At 34.4% G+C, this 22,560-nt stretch overlaps 1 long non-coding RNA gene across 1 annotated transcript in view; it reads right to left on the bottom strand.

Moving 5' to 3' along the window:
* The window catches only part of LOC122745534, a 372,633-nt gene that overhangs the window by 175,071 nt on the left and 175,002 nt on the right, over nt 1-22,560 (bottom strand). Inside the window, exon 5 of the long non-coding RNA XR_006355472.1 lies at nt 1,444-1,528. This is a non-coding gene — a long non-coding RNA (uncharacterized LOC122745534). The remainder of the gene's footprint in view (nt 1-1,443; nt 1,529-22,560) is intronic.

Genomic DNA, 22,560 nt, shown 5'->3' with positions numbered 1-22,560 from the left:
CCAATGTAACAAGTTTATTTAAAATTTCAGACAGAGACTACTATATTTGGAGAAAAGATTTGGGAGACATTAGTTTGTATCCCCATTGGGCTAAGATGAGACTATCTCTATCAAGTAGGCTGGGAAAATTTTCATAACCCCAGGTTTATTGTTCTTCAAGGAAACAATTAATGAGAACCAGTAAAGAATCAAGCTAAGTCAGTAAGATTTAGTGGAAAAAGCACCAAATCTAGCACTAAAGGAATCTTGGTTTTACTACCTGTGTGATTTTGGACATGTTACTTCATGTTTAAGGTCCTGTGATATATCTTATATATTTTTAAATAGTGAAGGCATAGCCATTTATAGGCAAATTTCAGTCAGAGGTGTTTGTCTTCAGCTTTCCTATCTCCTCTTCTACTTTCATTCTCCCCCCCTCACATCCATTCACCAATTGCCTAACGTTTCCCAAAGCAGTGGTCTCATGCGTCCCAGACCTTAAATCTCTTTATTTAATCTATTTTTATTAAAATTTAGCTGTATTATATCCCATCCTTCCTAAATTCTAATATAGATGCCAGTTTCTCAATCACATGGCAAACTAACTTATCTTGTTATTTTCCAATCATTTTTCAGTTGTATCCAACTCTTTGTGAATCGGTTTGAGGTTTTCTTGGCAAAGATCCTGGAGTTATTTGCCATTTCCTTCTCCAGCTCGTTTTAGAGTGAAGAAACTGAGGCAATATTAAGTTACCTGCCCAAAGTCACACAGCTAGTGTCTGAAGCCAGATTTGGACTCAGGAAGATGAGTCTTCCTGACTCCAAGCCCTACACTCTATCCACTGGACCACCTAGCTGCCCTGTCATCAGAGTAGCTTTTTATGGTCAGATGAAATGGGGGTCCAGTTATCTCAGATAAACACAACCAACTTAGTTCTGCTAGAAAGGAAACTGATCATTTTTAAACAGGGTAGAGGGACAGGTAGGCAACGCAGTGGATAAATCACTGATCCTGGAGTCAGGAGGACCTGAGTTCAAATCTCACCTCAGATACTTACTACATGTGTGACCCTGAACAAGTGACATAACCCCAATTGCCTTAAAAATCTGAGGCCATCTCCATTCATCATGCTGTGTATTCTGCCACTGGACCCAGATGGCTCTGGAGAAGAGTGAGGCTGGTGACTTTTCACAGCCTTCCCTCACTTCCAATTCACTGCAAATCATGACATCATCCAATGTCATTGTCCTCTTTGAGAATGAAGGACAAACATATACATAAACAGGGAAAAGTTAAATTCATTTTCATATTGTCACAGAATTATAGAAACAGACAGAAACAGACAGAACCTTATGGATCATTTAGTCTAACCTGTAACCAACCAAAACCCATATAATCAATGCTCATAATCCCTGTAAGAAGCCAAGCATCTGTGTTATTGCATTTTTTTATGAAGTTCTTACCTTTTTTGGAATTTGTTCTTAGCCAACAGTAGTATTTTTCCCTTTGAAGAGTTTCAGTTTATTTATTAGCTGTTACTCTTTTTTCCTGGAAAAGGGAGAGAGTAGAAAGGAATGACAATTAGCATCTTTGACAACATCAGCACATTTTGAGCCATATCAACTTGTCAATTCCTGTAACATTGATAAACAGTGCCCAAGATGAAGGTAGATATGGGATAGAAGATGATAGCAGAAATGCATATAAATCTAGTCATTAGAGCTCTTTCCTTTTTCAGGAAATGATGTCATCTCTGAAGTGCATAACAATGTACATTAAAAAACACACTAATATTATTATTAATGAGCTAAGGAAAGAAAAGAAGAAAAAGATAGGAGGACTTGAAAACATTCTTGTGCAATTACATGCTATCAATCTTTCTAGAAGCTTATCTCTGGGCATTAGCCTTCCTCACATTATTTCTAAAGCAAATATACACCTGTCAATCTTCAGGCTTCATTATAATCAGGCAAAACCTAAAAGGGCAGCTCTCTTAATCACTTTCATGTACATATTCATAATTCATTGATTCAACAATTTGACCCAGCTTTACCATCATCAGTCATGTCATCGTATTAAGGATAATATAGAAATCAAAGCCTGAAATATTAAGCACCATAACTATATTTATTGACTTACAATCTGTGGCAATAATTTAAGTCAGGGCCAGTATTCAAAGTATTTAACATTTGGCCAATTTGTCATGATTATTGTCAAGGTTTTCTAATCAGCTAAAGTCAAGGTCACCAGTGTCTCAAAGAAATAAATTTTTCCCCAACTAATGGAGAAAACAAATTTTACCTCACTTATAGTGAATCAATTCCCTTAAGGAGACTTTCATAATTGCCAATAGGCCAGGACCACTGTAGTATGAGCCTACCAGGCCTCCTATGACATTTCTCTCCAGGATTTGGAACCTAAAGGAACATTGATCTTTGTATGTCTAGTGTTCTTCCCAAATTATATCACCTACAGTGGAAAGAGCAATGGTTTGGAACTTAAAAGGTATGGATTCAAATTCCAACTCTGCTATTAACCATCCTGTGACCTTGGTCAACTCACTTAATTTTTCTGGACCTCAGGTCCTCATATGAAATACTAGGGGTTTAGAGTTGATGACCTCTTAGGTCCTTTTTAAATCTATGAATCTAGGATCCCAGTAAGTAAAAATGAGAGATAGATCACAAATTTGCCTTATACATCCATGCTTTTGCATTAAAGATTATTGGGGATGGTAAAAACAAATATGAAAACTAGCCCTTAAAGAAAAGCAATGTTCTGTTATTGTTGTTGCAATAGCTATCAATTTTATGAATAATATATGCAGTTCTTCACACCTGCAGTCTTACATCTCTAGAAAGAAGGGAGAGAATTACATTTACTCATCTCTTCTCCAGAGTCCAGTTAGATCATGATAATAGCAGAAGATTTCATTTCATTTTTGTTGTTGCTGTTTTTCTTTACACCTTGTATTCATCATGTATATGGCTTGCTTGGCTCTGCTAACTTCACTCTGCATTAGTCCATATAAATCTTCTCATAAGAAGCCATCAGTTATAATAGAAAGACTACTGGATATAAAATCAGCAAATGAAAGTTCAAATCTGACCACTGATACTTATTCACTATGTGATACTATGGGCAAGTCACTTAAACTCAGAGCTTCATTTTCCTTGTCTCTAAAATGGGGATAATAATACTTATACTGACTACCTTATGGGGTTGCTGGGAGAGAGCTCTGTAAAGGTTAAAGCTTATATATGTGAGGCTTGATGGTGTATATCCTAAAGTATACACTATACACATTGGTAGTAAGAGTTTAAGGGTTGTTTTTTTTTGTTTTTACCAATGAATATAAGCTAGTTTATTTTTCCTTGAATTCTTCATGTTTGATTGAACTAATAGATATAGACGCTTTGGTGGCAGAGGACTTTTGTTTAGATCTTTGCAATCCCAGCATTTAGCAAGTGGCTGGCACCTTAGTGGGTGCTTGATAAATGCCTCTTGAATGCAGTTGAACTTTTCCTTAAAATGCTATCATTTTGCTGTCATTCAAAATGAACTTCCTCTGTCCATTTGTAAAAGTGATGTAATATATAACTCCTCACTTTTTCTCTACACTTCTTTATACAATCTAATCACTTAGTCAATAAGTTCTTATTAAAGTCCTGTTATGTACCAGGCACTGTGCTGAGTTAAAACATGGTAGTAGATACACAAGATCACCAGCCTCTTAGTCATAACTCCATATATCCAAGTAGTTATTAAATCTGACTGATTAGTTCTTCACATAATGTCTTCCACAGTACCTCTTTATCCCCAAACCTTCTGTCTCCATCTATTAATTTTACATATGATAATATTGGTGGCAAACATGATCTCTGTCCTCCAGGGTAGAAGGGTGTGGAATGAAAAGAAGAAGGGAGAGGGGGAGAAGAGAAATGTGATCAAATCATAATGCTTTCCAATCTAGGTTCATGGGAAGAAATTAAGCAGAAAAAAAAAGGAAAAGAGAGAGCATTCTATGGAAAAAAAATACTTTGAGTAAAGAGTCAGAATAAAGACTTGTTGGGTGTATATGAGAGATAGTTGTCCAGTATGGTTGGAGCATAAAATATATGTAATTAATAGAGAAAAGTAGGATAGAGTTTTATTGTGAGGAGCACCCCAATAAGAGGTTGCATTTTTCTTAGTAAACATGGAAGAGAATGAAAGGGTTTTGAATAGATAAGTGATATGACTAGATCATAGAAAAATGGCTGGCTATCTTGTGGCTTAGAAAGTGGAAAGAGTGGAAGGAGGACAAGCTCTTGTTTGAGTATTAGTAAAGACTGGGAATAAAGGATGGGGCCAGTATATGAAATAACCTTAGCGAAGTGCCTGAACATAGCAGGTTCTTAATAAATGCTAGTTTCCCATTATTAAGGGCTTTGAAGTTAGTTAGAATGAGCAACAGTTTAGTCGGGGGAATAAGTTCAGAGAAGGATACATTGAAGTCCCTGGTCTAGTAGGATATTCAGATAAAGATTTCCTATACGCAGCTGAATTTGCCCTTGAATCTCAGGAGGAGGAGTCAGATTGGGTACATAGATTTGAATCATCTTTATAGAGATAATAGAGATGCCAGGGGTGTAAATGAGATTTTCAAGTCGAGAATACATGGTAAAGGAACAAAACAGCCAAGAACAAAACCTTGAGACCTACCTTTATGGGAGGGAAAGGAGATGAAGCAGGATCAAAGAGAGAGTATAGAAATTTAGAAAGGTAGGAAGAAATCTAGGAGTTTATAATATCTCTGAAGCTAGATGAGAAGTAAGCATTGTCAGTAGTGTCAAATGATGGAGAAATGCCAAGGAAAATGAAGATTAAGCAACACCCATAGGATTTGGAATTAAGGGGTCAAGGGAGATGAATTGGAAAGGAGTTTTTGTCCAGTTGTAAAGACAGAAACAATTTGAAAAGGGTAAGGAAGTCGTGGCAAAATTGAGCACATAAAAGCATTTTGTTACGATAAAGCCCTATATAAATGTAAGCTGTAACAACATGAGAACACTGTTTGCTAAGATAGAAATCAGTTTGAACTTCATGATTTTTAAGTTTACTGATGTAATAATTCTTTGCTGTTCAATTTCACTTCCAGCTGGAAAAATCTTTCTCCTGGATTTTGTAATAAGGACTGAACAAGGTTTTTTTAAAATGTCATTAGCTTACACAAAACAATATTCTATGAATAGTAAAGTGTAAATGAGTCCAAAACATATAAAATAAATTTCCCTCAAAATCCAACCAGATTTCACATTAGATGAGTGATTGTACACATCTGACAAGACATTTTGAGTTTAATGATTATGCAAATTTTAATGAAAAGAATATATTTCCTAAATCCAAAATATGATCATATTATTTTACTCCCATCAAATACAACAGCTCAAGAGTAAGAAATATCTCATCCATAAGAATGTCAGTCTAATTTATTTAGATATAGGTTTTATTTGGTTTGTAGTTTCCTTTTTATTTTCTATTAATCAAGCAAGAATTTAATGCCAAGATTAAAGAGTATGCCAGAGGCATTGTAGTCTGCCAGAGGCTTAGACTGGGAATTAAGAAATTTAAGCTTCTTGCTGGCTTTTCCAATGACTGAATGTGTGATGTTAAAGAAATAACTGCCTCTCTTTACCTCAGTTTCCTTTTTAGTAAAATTTCACTTTAAGAAAAAAATTGGAACTGATTTCATTGACATAAAGAATTCACAAAGATTCTCTCTTCCAATGCAGAGAGAGTTGTTTAAATAACTGAGTTTAAATGATTTACCCAGCATTGCAAATCCAGGATATCTCAAAGGTGGAACTTGAATCCAGGCTTTTCTTTACTCTAGGTCTAGATCACTATGCACTATACTAAGCTGTATGAGTTTGATGGGGTACCTAGACGCCCCCCCCCAAGGGGAAAATATTAAGATTGATTGGATTGACTTTGCTGATTAACTTACTTAAAGTTAACTTAATTAAAACCACACCTACCTGAAAGCCTGGCCCTCAGAGAGTGTGTTCTCTGAACTCTGACCTCAGCACATTCTGCTCATGGATCACTCTCAAGTCCAGTAAACCAATAGATTTGAATGATGCTAGCCAATTGGCTTTGAGCAGTGTGGAAGAGCTGCCTCTCCTCTGGACCAAACACATGCTCGTGGATACACTGGTGGGGGGGACTTGGAGAAAGAAAGAAGCCAGGCTGAGCTCAATCTCTCCTCTAGGCTAGATAGGCCTCCTTACCTTTCTGAGCAATGTGTTCTTTCTTTACTAATATTTGGTATGCTTTAACAAATGCTTAATGCCCCAAACTGGTGATAAAGTTTCTAATTTATAAGTAGCAATATATTAGAAACCCCAGCCAATTTTCCCCAAACTTGGGACAGGAATAAGGCAACCACATATAATTTCAAATGCCACAATGCTGCCTCTCAAAGTGCTGCTTATGATTCCTATTTTCATAAGGCAAACCTAGTAGTGATAAGATTTTTCATTGAGGATTTTTTTAGCAACTTCTCTAATATTCAGCAATAATTTCCTAGTATAAAACCAAACAAGTGAGTGAATGAATGAAAAGCAATATTCTATTAAACCAAATATAACAAAGAACTTATTTGGAGGGTTAGGAACCAAAACTATCATGACTTTTTCAAGCCTAGATTGACAGCATGATAGGAGCACTAGATTCAGAATCACAAAAGTTGGTTTAATACTGAGGACTGTTCCAGTTCCAGAATCATGATCCCATAACTTGAGGAATTCCAACTCTGTTCTTTACTACTTCTGTGACCTTTGTCATGCCATTTTCCTGCTTTAGGCTAAGATAAGTATTTTGGCATCGGTCCTTTCATCCTTCTCCTCACAATTCTATAATTAAATTGGCTAAATGCTCTTTATTTATTTTAAGGCTCCATGAATTTTTCAATAGAAAAAAAACCTCAAGGAGAAAAAGGATTCATGTGTACTGGGGCAAAAGCAAGTCCTCAGTATTCCAAATTTTACCCCTGCCTAGTTATTTGTTCCGTGACCAAATCATTTCGCTTTCCTGCTCTCCTGTTTTTGAATCTGTACTCCAAAGAAAAACAATTGCTCCTCAAGTACATATTGAAGCCATAATTGCTAAATAGTAATTATTTATGGAATTCAATGTGCATCATTATTTTCCTATACCACTGATAACTACTGTCGTGGTGATAAGGGGCAGGAGTAGGAGAGAAGGTTTCAAGATCTTCTAGCCCTCCTCATTGGCAAAAGTTTTAGTGTTACTTAATAATAATATAATCCATTAGACAAATTTTGTTGAATACCTGCTGGGTCCTAGAATAAATTTCATTTTTCTCTACCATTTATAAAACTGCTATCCCACAGCATTCTAATTTGTATAGTATTTCACTCCCTAGCCATCGCTGAAATTCCTAAATAAATCAGAATCCCAGCAATTCATTCAGAGAAAAGTAAATAGTAACATGAAGCAATCCTTTTAGCCTCCTATAGTTCCCTTTTCATAGAGGACTGAATAAGACTAAAAATAACCATGTTAATAATTTTAAAAATAATGATAGTAATCTATCAAACCTCCCACAAGGAATAATTATGCACAAAAGGTAAATTAATTTCAGCTGTATCCAGTAAGAGTTGAGGGACTAAGCCTTAATCCTTAACAAGCTCATTCATTATCCCTACCCTCATAAGGTTCCATGCTTTAGCAAGATGGTACAACATGAGCTTATGCTCTGCAATTCACTCGACAATTCTTGAACTTCAATCTTGAACAACATATCTACTACCAATGTCCTCACCCCACCATTTTGTGGCAAGAAACAACAGGACTCAACCCTGATCCTACCCCATGCTTGCAATGATTGCAGGAATAGCATGGATGATACTCTATGGTATTGCTCAGCTAGAGAACTTTGTTCAAAGGGAACTGGAGCAGGGGACAAGTGAGTGTGGTGTGTGGGACTCCACCAGGCCTGAAGAAAAGGGGAGTGAAATCCAGCTAAGGTGAATCCTGTCTCCCAATCCTGTCTCACTTGGGGCAGCCACTGAGAACTATGAAAACTGCAAGGATACTGACACAACTTTTAAGTTCAGCCCTAAGATTTAGTAACAAAATAGAAGAAATCAGAAAGTGATAATAGGGGAATATGGGGGGGGGGGAGGAGAATGGAAATTACCAACTATCTCAGAATTTTAAAAGCTTAGTTAAAAACCTTGATAAATTAACAGGAAATATATTAATAACAGTAGAGGAAAATGGCCTCAGGGAAATCTAAACCAGTCAAAACATCTCTGAATAAAAATTTCAAGAAGACAAAGAGAAAGAAATCAATTTATTATGAGGCAGAGAATCCTATAGATACCCAAGAGAGTGTGGAACAGGGATAGATGTTCCTGAATGATTCAAGAGATAAATAAGAATTATGAATGAAGAAAGTTTTACCTTCCTGGGAGAAATAATTGGTATAATAGGAAAAAATGTGATTCACGGTGGTAAGTCTTCCCTACAAAATGAAAGAGAAAGCAGAGGATTGGTAATGCAAACACATAGAAGTGAAGGATAATCTGGAAGAGAAGATAATAATAATAACAATAATAATGTTTTTAAATCATGATGTTTATAGCAGTAAAACCTAATGATCTTAAAAATAGGATGCATAGAGGTAATTTAATAATTTTAGGTCTCACAGAAAAACATGATAAGTCAAGTAATCTATACACTATAATGTAAAAAAAAAAAAATAACACAAGAACATGACCCAGAATTTCTGAACACAGAAAACAAAGTGAAAATTGAAAGAATCCCCAGGGTAGGGGTTGGGGCAGGCGTACCCAAGCTACAAATTCCATGACACATAGAGATTACATTTTTAAATTCTATTAACAAACAACAGATTCTGAAAGTGACCAGGAGAAAGACCTTCAGATATAAAAAGAAGGAAATTTGAATAACAAAAGACTATTCTGTACCCTCAGAAATTTCAGGATGAAATGAAATGTGTTCCAAAGAGCAAAGAAACTCAAGTTGAAACCCAAGGTGACATACCCTGAAAAGCTGTGCTTATTCATCCATAAAAAGACAGGCATTCGATATGAGAGGTATTAAAAGCGTTCCTAAGAGAGAGATCTTAAGTGAATATTTGCTTTTTATATATGCCAAATATGCCAGAAACACATGCAAAAATGGTAAATAAATATAGTAACCCAGGAAGGCACATTACGAAATAATTAGCCTGGGGGAGGGGGGAAATATAATGAGAAAGACAACTATGGGATGAAAAACAACAGCAGCAGCAACATTAACAACAGGAAAAGAACTATTATGATATTCTTTCTAAAACCTCACACAGAGACCAAGATGAAAGCACAGCTTAAATAGAAGTGATGGTGGAAAAACAGGCCTAAACACCAGAGACTAAAGCTTCACCCACAAGTGACTCAAAATGTTTTGGGGAGAACTAAACTGCAGAATTTGAGGACACAAAAAACAGAATAAGGGAAGAATAAGATACAAGAGAATAGATGCTGTACCCTAATCAGGTTGATGGTAAACAATGAAAGGAAAATTTCCATAAACTCAGGAAGATGTCCCGGAGAATGTCCTAGGTGGTTCAGTAGATAGAATGCTAGGCCTGCAGTCAAGAAGACTCATCTTCCTGAGTTTAAGTCCAGCCCCAGACACTTAATAGCTGTGTGACCCTGGGTAAGTCACTTAAATCTGTTTGCTTCAGTTCTTCATGTGTTAAACGAGCTGGAAAAGGAAATTGCAAACCTCTACAAACGGGGTCATGAAGAGTTGGACACAACTGAAATGACTGAATAACAACAGGAGAATAGGTGTGGTCACTAAAGAAGAGTTGAAATACACACAAAGAAAATGGAAGTATTAATTCAGTAGGGAATAAGTTCTCACTGAAGGACACTCCCACGGAGGAGATCATCTATAATGGGAGACGGAAACCTTACAATGGATATAATCTACATGTATTTATTATTTGTTGAATGATCCTTACCCCAAAGAAGATGTGCTCCCACAGAGAGCATTCTGCCTCAGGACCAGGGAAATCAGAATTCTTGTGAGCAAATAGCATCTAGAAGAGTGGGAGAACATAGATCCAGAGAGAAGATTTCATAAAAAATGAGGGAAAATTTTATCATGAGCAGACCAGCTAGGTCACACAGTGGATAGAATGCCAGGCCTGGAGTCAGAAAGTTCAAATCTGACTCCAGGCACTTGCTAGCTGTGTGACTGGGCAAGTTACTTAACCCCTATTTATCTCAATTTTCTCACATGCAAAATGGAAATAATAGTAACACATACCCGACAGAGTTGTTGTGAGGATTAAATGAGATAATAATTGTAATGTGCTTACTATAGTGCCTGGCCCATTATAAACATATAAATATTAGCTATCATAATGATCAACATCATTTTGAGGGTAGTAATGAACTACAAAAACAGGGCAAAGGAAAATGTCTACCCTGAAACACTAATTCTAACCTCTCTATTTCTGTGCAGGAATTTATTCTTATACGAGTGAGGCAAAAGAAACAAGGGATAGGAAGAGAGAGAGATGGGCAAGATATATAAGGCCATAACATAAAAACTGTTTACAATAGGGAATTCAAAGGAAGTATTTTAGAAGATTTAATTCCATGAAAAATATAGAGATGAAAGAAAAAATAAATATTAGGACAATTAATCAAAGAATGAAAGTTTACAATAGAAAATTAATGAAGAGAACAAGGGAAATAAATCCTTTTTTATAAAAAGTCACAGAAAAATTTTAAATCCTAACTGAAAAAGGGGGAGGAGGAAGAGGAGAAATTAAAGGGAGAGAGGAGAAAATTTTACTTGACTACTAAGCTGAGAGAAAAGGGAAGGGAAGAAATAGATAAGTGGACAAATAAAGAAAAAAGAAATTAATAATGTAAATAAAACTCCAAAACTAGAGAAAGAAGTGACACATAAGGGGAAGGAAGGTTGAGGGTAAAGAGTTAAGAACCACTAGTACTAGAGTTGCCTTAAAGTAGATTAAGTTAAAAGAAATCACTGAAGAAACAAAGCATTGTCTTTACAGGGAAAGAACAAAAACTATATAGGAAAATCCAATTTCAGAAAAAAATAGAAAAAATGGAGAAAAATAAAAACATAGTTCTCATAACTTTAAATGTTAATGAATCAAACATTCCAAGAAAATGAAAGTAAGATTGGATTAGAAAACAAAACTCCACAATCTGAAGCTTAAAAATGACATACATAGAATAAAAATGAGGGGTTGGAACAAAATATACTATGCATCAGGTAATTTTTTTTAAAGCAAGATTTTTAATCATGCCATCAGACAAAGCAAAAACAAAATTCATAACATAAAAAGAAATAAACAAGAAAACTACATTATACTTAAAACAATCATAGACAACAGACCAATATCAATAATACATTTATATGTTCTAAATGCCTTTAGCATTTAAATTTGAAAAGAAAAAATTAACTAAATTACAAGACAAAGTAACAATAATAGAAGGAGACTTTAATGTCCATCTATAAATTTTGGACAAATATAGCAGAAAGATAAACAAAAGGGAAAATATAGGATTAACATTTCCTGAAAAGTTATAAATAGCTTGTGATTTTTAAAAAATGGGACTGCTAAAGAATATATAAAGATGTAGATATAAAAAATAAAAAATTTTCAATATCACATTGAAAATATATAAAAACTGACCATGTATTAGGTCATAGACATATCACCAAATAAGTATGAAAAAGCAGAAATAGTAAAAAAAAAATTCTTTACTTCACATATTACAATAAACATAGTAATCAGTTCATAGAGCACAAACAAAAGATAGAGACTCAATGGATACTTAACAATGAAAAACTAAATAATGTGTGGGTTGTAAAACAAATCATAGAAACAATTGACAATTACATTAAAGAAAATTATAAGATTGCAAAACAACATAATATTTCTGGGATGCTGCTAAAGCAGTAGTTGGAGGGAAATATATTGCTAAAAACATTAAAATAAAAGGAAAAATGAACTGATTATACACTAAAAAATTAATAGACCAACAAATACACACAAAAAAAGCACAAAAGATGAGATATTGACAGGTAAGGGAAGTATGGATAAACTGGAAATTGAAAAGACTCTAGAAAAGATAAATACAACTAAAATCTGTTCTTTGAAAAGATTAACAAAACTGAAAAACCTTTACCTAACCTAATTTTTTTGAAAGCAGAAAATATCAACAAAATAGCAAGGTGAAATGACAATAAAATTAGAAGACATAATTATCAGAAACTACCATACACAATTATATGCTAACAAAACTGATAAGAATTAGAGTAATATCTTCAAAAATATAACTTATCCAAACTAACAGAAAATCAATAGAAATCTATAATCCAATCTCAGAAAAATGAATATAACTATCTGTAAAGGAACTAAAATAGAAAAAAGTTCCAGTGAATCCACATGAGAATTCTATCAAATTTTTAGGACTTAATTAGTACAGCTATTTCATATATGTATATATTTCTCATAAATTGAAAAAGAAAGCACCTGACTAGGCTTCTTTACAAACATAGACCTAACATAGACATATAAACAATAAAGATAATATAATACTAATTCAAATATAGAAAATATAATCCTAATACCTAAATCAGGGAATGATTTAAAAAAGAATAAAATTATCAACCAATATTGTTAATGAATATCAGTTGAAAATTTCAAATTAAAATTATGTCAAATAAACTACAGCAATTCACCAAAGAAAACATGGATACAATCATGGCCTTATATGAGGAAAATAATCAACATGATAAATCATATCATAAACAAAATTATCTCAAACCACATGCTTATTTCAGTAGATGCAGAAAAAAATCTTTGACAAAGTGCAACACTCACTTATGCTTAAAAAATCATATAAAATATAGCCATAAAAAAACCTTTTTACTGTCATAAAAAGTATATATCTAAAACCAAAAGCAGGAAACATATGGGTATAGAAGTTTTCCCAGTTAATATAGGAGAAAAACAAGAATGCTCACTATCCCTACTATTATTTGATAAAGTCTAAAGGGTACAATGGGGAGAGCACTGTACTTGAAGTTAGGAAGACCTGAATTCAGATCCATTGTCAGATACTTAACAGCTGTGTGATACTTGACAATTTGCTTGGCCTTAGTTTCAGTTTCCTCATCTGTAAAAAGAGGATAGTAATAGCATCTTCCTCACAGGGTTATTGTGAGGATGAAATTAGATATGTGTAAAGTATTTCAAAAACTATAAGTACTCTATCAATGCTAGTTATTTTTAGTATTAGAAATTAGCACAGAGACAAAAACAAAATTCAATGTGTGAAGATAAGTAAAGAGGAGCTATAACATTTTTTTGTTTATAACATAATGGTTTACTTAGAAAATCCTAAGGAATCAGGAAAGATCCTTATTGAGATAAGAGCTTAGAAAAGTGACAGTCTACAAAATATTCCATCAAAACAACAGCATTTCAGTATGATCCAAGAGACAGTAATAGAAATGGAAACCCCATTCCAAATAACTACAAAATGCAATAAATGTCTAGGTATCGACCTGTTAAAGTACACAAGACTTACATAGATTTAATTACAAAGTATTCCTTCAAATTTTTTTAAATAGCTGGAAGAATATTCAGTGGACAGTATTGGATTATTCCAATATAATTAAAATAAAAATACTATCCAAGTTAATTTATGCTTTTAAAACTAATCAAACAATCAAAGGAATATTTTTTAATCTCAATAAAATTAAAAAGAAATTCATTTGAAGAAACAAGAGATCTATACTATCAATGGAAATAATGAAAAATGTAAGGACAAAAAGCAAATAGCATTTCTCAACCTCAAACTATATTATGGAGTATGAGTAATCAAATCCATTTGGTACTGGTTTGAAAACAGAGATCAATGGAACTGACTAAACAAAGGAGAAACAGAGATGATAAGGTCAGTAATCCAGTGTTTGATAAACCAGAAAAATAAATTATTTTAAAAGTAACTCCCTTTTTATTTAAAAATATTATGAGAAAAGAAGAACGTTGGGCAAAATTTAAGTTTAGATCTATATCTAAAATATGCCACAATGAATTGAAAATTGATACATATTAAAACGCATACTGTGAACAATTAGAAAAGGCATAGATCATATATCTTTATAATGATAGGTTGAAGATATATTCTAAACTAAAGAAGGGATAGAGGCAATTACAAAAGATGAAATGAATAACTATAATTACATGAAACAAAAGCTTCTGCACAAAGAAAATTAATATGTTTGGGATAAAAAGGGAAATATTAGAGCCAAAAAATACTATCAAATTTCTCAGGTAAACTTTTAATATTCAAATTCTATTGACAAATAACAAAAACTTATCATATATATATATATATATATATGAATATATACACATAAACACAGGTGTGCATGCATGACAACCATATTAAAGAATGTTTCAAAACATGATGAAAATAAGGTTTTGCCACACACTTTATAAATTAACAAAGATAACAAAAAACAGGAATAGCCAAAGTTGTACAGGTTGTAGGAAGACAAGCCTACTAGCAAAATTATTGGTGAAGCTATGGGTAAGTATAAGCATTTTTGCGAGCAATTTAGAATTATACAAATAACGGGACTAAAATATCCTATACGCCTTGACACAGAGATTTCATTATTAGGTTTATGATAAGAGTTCGTTGATAAGAAGAAAGTCCTTAATATAGGCCATATTTATAACACCACCTTTATTTGGGGGGGGGAAGGGCAATGAGGGTTAAGTGACTTGACCAGGGTCACACAGCTAGTAAGTGTCAAGTGTCTGAGGCCGGATTTGAACTCAGGTACTCCTGAATCCAGCATCAGTACTTTATCCACTGTGCCACCTAGTTGGCCCTATAACACCACCTTTTGTAGTAGCAAAAGATTGCAAAGTAGATGTCCATGGATTGGATAATGATTGAATAAATTGTGGTACATTAATGTAATTGAATATTTTTGTACTGTAAGCAAGGGTAAATATGAGGAATATAGAGAAACACGGAAAGAATTATGCAATCTGATACAGAATGAAATAAGCAGAGCCAAGAAAACAATATACACATTGACTACAACAGTGGAAATGGAAAGAACAACCACAGAACAATCAAAAGGAAATGTTGCAAAATAACAAAGAAAGAATTATTTCATTTACAATATTGAGGCTCTCAAGTCAGAGAAATATACTTTCCACAATTATTGAGAACCTTTTTCAAGTGCTTCAGAAATTTAGCTCATGGCAGAGAATCCATTTGTATTTTTGATAAATTGTATTAAAGGGAAATTTAAGGGAATAAAACCTAAATCGGATTTGTTTATATATTTCCTATGTAGAAATTACTATATGGCAAGCAATTTGTTGTTTTCCTAAGAATCATAACCACTTCTATTTCTGTGACCATGCCGAGGAGAAGACTCAAAAGTTGTGGTGAAGCAAAAGACCATAATTTATAGGACTACTTGTACCCTTCTCCAACTACAGACCCCAGCTGAGAAAGATTAACACCTTATAAGACAAAGAACTGCATTCAAAAGTGGCTATATTTCTGAAAGTGGCATAAAGTATCAAGAGTATCAGGAAAATTATGGTCCTAGGTAATGAGGAAACAGAAAACATACACTCACATATATGCAATATATTATATGTTTATATATGTGTGTGTATATAATTGTGTCTGTGTGTAGGTGCTTAATTTTTTTAGTTTTCAACATTTGTTTTTATAAGATTTTGAGTAATGAATGTTTCTCTTTCCCTCCCCTCCCTCCCCCCTCCCCAAGGCAGCAAGCAATCATACATATAGGTTATATATGTACAACATGTATAACATATTTCTGCATTAGTCATGCTGTGAAGAAGAATAAGAACAAAAGGGGAAAACCTCAAAAAAGAATTAAAAAAAGATGAAACAGTATGGTTTAATCTGCATCCAGATTTCATAGTTCTTTTTTCTGGATGTGGAGAACAATTTTCATCATGAGTCCTTTGGAATTGTCTTGGATCATTGTATTGCTGAGAAGAGTTAAAACTATTACAGTTGATCATTGCACAATGATGCTGTTACTGTGTACAATGTTCTGGTTCTGCTCACTTCACTCAGCATCAGTACACTTACATCTTTCCAAGTCTTTCTGAAATCTGCCTACTCATCATTTCTTATAGCACAATAGTATTCCATTACATTCATATACCACAACTTGTTCAGCAATTCCTTAATTGATGTGTATTCCCTCAATTTCCAATTCTTTGCTGCAATAAAGAGAGCTGCTATAAATATTTTTGTACATGTGGTTCCTTTTCCCTTTTTTATGATTTCTTTGGGATATAGACCTAGTAGTGGTATCACTGGGTTAAAGGGTGTGCCCAGCCCCATAGCCCTTTGGGCACAGTTCCAAATTGCTCTCCAGAATGGTTGAATCAGTTCACAACTCCAACAATACATTAGTGTTCCAATTTTTCCACATCTTCTCCAACATTTATTAATTTCCTTTTTATTAGCCAATCTGATAGGTGTGATGTGGTACCTCAGAGTTGTTTTACTTTACATTTCTCTAATCACTAATGATTTAAAGCATTTTTATATGGCAATAGATAGCTTTGATTTCTTCATCTGAAAATTGCCTGTTTGTATCCTTTGGCCATTTCTCAATTGGGGAATGACTTGGATTATTATAAATTTGATTTAGTTCCCAAAATATTTTAGAAATGAGGCCTTTATCAGAAACACTGGCTATAAAAATTGTTTCCCAGCTTTATGCTTCCCTTCTAATTTTGTCCGCATTGCTTCTGTTTGTACAAAACCTTTTTAATTTAATGCAATCAAAATCATCCATTTTGCATTTCATAATATTCTCTGTCTCTTGTTTGGTCATAAAGTCTTCTCTCCATAGATCTGAGAGGTAAACTATTAATTTTCCTAATTCACCTCTGGCATAACCTTTTTTCTAAATTATGTACCCATTTTAACCTTATTTTGCTATGTGGTATAAGATGTTGGTCTATGACTAGTTTCTGCCACATTATCTTCCAGTTTCCCTGCAGTTTTTGTCAAATAGTGAGTTCTTATGCTAGAAGCTAGAGTCTTTGGGTTTACCAAATGTCAAATTACTATAGTCATCTATTATTGTGTCTCCTGTGCCTAACCTATTTAATTGATTCACCACTCCAATTCTTAGCCAATAGCAAATAGTTTTAAAGACTGCTGCTTTATAGTATAGCTTCAGATTTGGTATGGCTAGCCCACTTTCCTGTGCATTTTTCATTAGTTCCCTTGATATTCTTGATCTTTTGTTCTTCCAGATGAATTTTGTTATTATTTTTTCTACCTCTATAAAATAATTTTAGGTAATCTGATTGGTATGGCACTGAATAAGTAAATGAATTTGGGAAGAATTGTGATTTTTATTATATTAGCTTGGCCTATCCATTAGTAATTGATATTTTTTCAATGATTTAGAACTTATTTTGTTTGTGTGAAAAGTGTTTTGTTATTGTGTTTATAGAGTTTGTGGGTTTGTCTTGGCAGGTAGACTCCCGATATTTTATATTGTCTACAGTTACATTAAATGGAATTTCTCTTCCTAGATAGATAGACAGCCTTCTCTCTCCTTCCTACCCTCATTTTCCAGGCAATTATGTCTCCTTTGCAGCATCTTCATACTCTACCTTCCCAACAAATTTATACATCCATGCTGGATGCCAAAACCCCGGGCCTACAGCAGGCCATCATTTATACATGGACAAGTAGGCAACGAAGACAGCCCTTACACTTTTGATCTGAGAGACGTTATGCCCACAGGGGTCCACAACTTCCCCACCAAACTATCATTCTACCTTCAGACAAGCATTCTTTTGCCGTCTGAAGGTTTTTCCATTTTCAAGTCCCTTTATTAATATGCAAATATTCTTAAGAGATGTTCCATTTTAAGCCTGTTATAAGTTAATGCATTAGAACAAATAGATGATTAGAGCTACAAGGGACCTAGACATTCTCTAGTCCCTCACGTTACCATGAGAAAACTGAGTACCAAAGAGGTTAATTTTCCTAGTCCACAACCGGTCAGTCAGTTAACAAGCATTTATTAAGTACCTACTATATTCCAGGGACCATGCTAAGAGCTTTAGATACAAAAAAGTGAAAAACAGTTCCTACTTTCAAGAAGCTCATGGTGTAAAAGACAACAAACAAACTATGTATAAATAAGACATACACAGGATGAACTGGAGCTAATCTCAGAGGGAAGGCACTAAGATTAAGAAGGACTAGGAAAAGCTTCTTGCAGAGGGTGGGACTTTAGCTAAGACACCAGAAAATCAAGGAGGTGGAAATGAAGAGGGAGAGAGAGCTATAAGGCCCAGGAAAGTCATTCAGGAGGTGGTCATCCTGCCTGCCTTTAAACTCAAACTTCCAGACATCCTAAATTACCTTACTACTTCAACATGACATTGAAGTGAGGGATGTATATTTTATACACACACACACACACACACACACACACACACACACACACACACACACACACACACACACACACACACACACAGAGTGATGAAATAATGAGATTTAGCAGATACTCAAAGACCCACCTGGAGATTAATCTAGACTGATTGAATCAAGTGAGAGTGATTAACTGCTGATTAGCCTACTTCAAGTTAACTGGATTGAGAACACCTTCAGAACCAATGGATTTGGATGATGCCAACCATCAGCTTGAAGCAGTGTGTAAGGACCACCTCTGTTCCAGACCTATAAAAAAGCTTCCACAATCAGTTTGCTGGAGAGAAGTTCGTGATTGAAGCAGGCTTGTGGCAGAGGACTTGAGAAAGAGCCAGACCAGGCTGGAACTCTAGGCTAAATAGGCTTTTTCTTAACTTTCTGAAACTCCATGGGAATATCTGTATGCTTTAATAAATGTTTAATGCTCAAGGACTGGTGTTAAAGCTTCTAATTTAAGGTGACCACCATTTAGATTTTAAACATCACAACACATACACATATATTCACAATACACATATGTGTGTACATATGTGTATGTACATATATGTTAATATGTGTATATATGTGTATCTATATGAAATTATGTATTTTAATTTGTTGTAATAATAAGAAATTATTTAAGGTTAATTTGCTGATTTCTACAGGATATGCAGACCAATTCAATTCATTTTTGAACAGGCATGTATTTAGTACTTATGTATGCTCCATGTTGTTTTAGTTGCTCTCTGAGATACAAAGTTCAGATAAGTTACCAGTCTTTGCTCTCATGATCATACAAGACTAGCTGGAGGATAAGATATGTACATAAATGCAGCCCCTCCCCTTAGAGAAAACAACTCCATTGCAAGAATTTATGGATAGGTTAAGTCATATAACCTCTCTCACATTACATTGTATAGGCAACCACCTACTTTACTTACACAAAGGACCAACCTTGTTTTTCTAATTATATTATAATTCTGTCATGACATATTCCTGAGAGCAGGTCCTTTTCCACCACGGACTATGGACTGCAACTTCCTCAAGCCACAGGCATTCATACATTAGAACAAAGCTTCTTTCTTTGATCTCTGTGGTATAAAAGGAAGACTTCTTTACTCTATGAATGTCTGAGGCTCTGAGAAAGTTACAGTACATAGTCTGGAGGAAACAAAGAACTATCAATGCCTGAGAGACCATGTACAGAACTATTTCTAGGATCTTCTTTTATGATAGCAGGAAAACTGGAAACTAACAGAAAGTCTAGCAATAGAGATAATATGGCTGAATAAGTTGTGGCATATAATGGTGATGCTGTTGTGCTGTAAGAAATGCAAAATTTCAAGAAGACATGGAAAGATTTATATGAACTGAAGGCTGGGAAGGCTTCTTGCAGAAGATGAGACTTTAGCTGAGATATAAAAGAAACCAGAGAAGCTAGGAGGTTGAGATGAAGAGGGAAGAGAGCTATAAGGCAAAATGATATAAGCAGAACGAGTAGAACAATTTGTATGATACCAACAATACCAATTCTAAAAACAATTTTCAAAGCTATAAGAACTATGATCAATAAAATGTGTGCTTATGATTCTAGAGGACTTATGATGGATCATACTATCCAATAAAAGAATCACACACAGCCACTGAGAATTTTTTTTGCTTGACTATGCATATTTTATAAGAATTTTTTTTTCTTTTCTCCAGTGGGATGAGGATGAGAGAGAAAGAAAATATATTACTGTTCATTTTTTTAAAGACAGGTAGAGTAGGTGCTACAGATGTAAAATCTTTCAGATGATATCACAATATTATCATTTTTACTTAATACTTACTTTTTATGTAAGAAATCTCACAAAGTAGAAGTAATCTGTAAATGTTTGTAATGTCAAAACAAAAGACAGAAATACACATAAATAAAACTTTTTTTTTAAAGAAGCTCCTGGAATGCTTCACAGGTCCCATCAAAATGTACACAGCCTAGAAAAAGCTCTCTTGGACTAAATATTAAAATTATTTAACCACTAGAGGGCACTGCTAGCCACCAGTCTGATCCTATTGGTCATAAGGTCCAGAAACTAGGCCAGCCACCACCATCATCCTGGTGGTTGAGGTGCTCCACCAGTGCCAGTTAGCTCTGAAGAAATGTAAACATCTCTATGGTCTCCAGAGAACTGATAACCTCTTTCTTCCAGTTCTGCCTTTTGCTGGGTGACAGCTACTTATCTCATTAGTCTAAAGGGCACAGTCAGTGGAGATTTATCAGATCAGACTGGCTCTGTAGCTTCTATCTCACAAGAAAACATTCTTCCATCCTCATCCAGCTGCATTTCATTAAGACCTAGTGACAGTAGCAAGGCATAATATAGTCCAATGTTTTAAAGTCCCATACCATAAGATTCTTTTTTTATAATAGAAGGAAAGAAAACTTAATGAAACAAAGTGGGTCTTACAGAACTATATCCTAAGGCAAGTAAAGTATTCTTCATGATAAAATTAAATGAAAAATTCTATCAAATACTGATGACAACTAAATTAGTCAAACAAATGAATATACAACAAAATCACAAGTTTTCTTGGATTAAGTTAAATACATTAATTAAACTGAGCATTTATTATTTTTATTCCAGATGTTTTGTCCCAGCATAAAACAATTACACAGATAACCATGCTACTGTATAGAACTTATTTTTATCTTACCCATAGGCATAGCATCAACAGAAAGGAATAAAATCATGACAATTTTTTTAAAAATACCAGGTGATTGCTGCCACAGCTTTTTCCAGTCCCAGGTCTCCCATAACCAGTTCATAAGCATACTCTGGACACAAAGTTTCAAGGAAGATACAATCAAATTGTTTAGCCTTGTTAGATGATTTTTTCTCTCTCCTCCCAAGAAGCAAACATATGAGGTATGAAATAAAACATGGTTCTCAAATGCTATTCAAATTTTGGCCCCTAAGAGGGCAGCAGTCAAGTTAACTAAGGAAATAATGAATTAGAATAAGTTGATTCTTCCTTGTAGTACAGGAACATAGATTTGGGGCCACCTCTAGCACAGAAAGAATTTCTTTCAGACATCCATGAGCAGTTTGGAGTCACTGGTCTCTAAAGTCTTTTCCCTCTCCAAATCTGTGATCTGATGACCCATGACTCGCTCCTGCCTACTCCTGTGACTCTTCCAGGTTCTCCTGCCTGTCTATTTCAATTATAAATCTATTCCTACCCAAAGGAACCACATTCTCATAACAGAAAACTGTTGACAGAGCCAGAGCAAACTTTCTCCTTTATGATAACCATCTGTATTGGCAGAAGGGCATTAAGCATTCATTTCCATCACTAAATAACTTTGTGATCTATAAATTTATTTCAATTCCAGTTGGAGGATACAACAGAGTTCATCTAGTTCAATCTCCTCATTGTACAAATGAGGAAACTCAGTCTAAAGAGGTTGAGGCTAGTCCAAAGCCATATAGGTAGTGAGTAGCAAAGCCAGATCTTTTGGGCACTTTTTTTTTGTAATATGTCAGCTTTATGGGTATACCTACCTACCAGAAGCCTCATCAAATAAAAGAAGAGTGTAGACAACCTGAGTCATAAACCCATGTTTCTCAACTAAGACACAAATATTACCTGTGTTGCAAAATATAATCATTTATTTATTATAGCATGATACCTACAGCTAGAGCTTTCTAAATGTTTTCATCCTTGGGGCTGTAAGCAGGAATTTTGCACTCATGAGACTCCAGAAATAATGATGGGGGAACAAATTGCTCCTGTTGGTTGCCCACTGAATCAATGGCATGTCAATCAGCATCAGTCATCCAACAATTATTTTAATGGGTTGTTTTATTGCAACTAGCTGAACTATCACTGAATGACAAGACAGACAGATATCCAATGATCCAAAGTATAGGAATCCATGATTTGCTGCCCTTCTTCCCCTCTCCCCATCAATTCACCACAAGAAGGTTGTAAATAGAAGTCTAA

The sequence above is a fragment of the Dromiciops gliroides genome, chromosome 3 (assembly GCF_019393635.1).
Source record: "Dromiciops gliroides isolate mDroGli1 chromosome 3, mDroGli1.pri, whole genome shotgun sequence".
In the NCBI taxonomy this organism is placed as follows: Eukaryota; Metazoa; Chordata; class Mammalia; order Microbiotheria; family Microbiotheriidae; genus Dromiciops; species Dromiciops gliroides.
The sequence above is the reverse complement of the archived record's forward strand: the minus strand, read 5'-3'. Positions and strand labels throughout refer to the sequence as shown.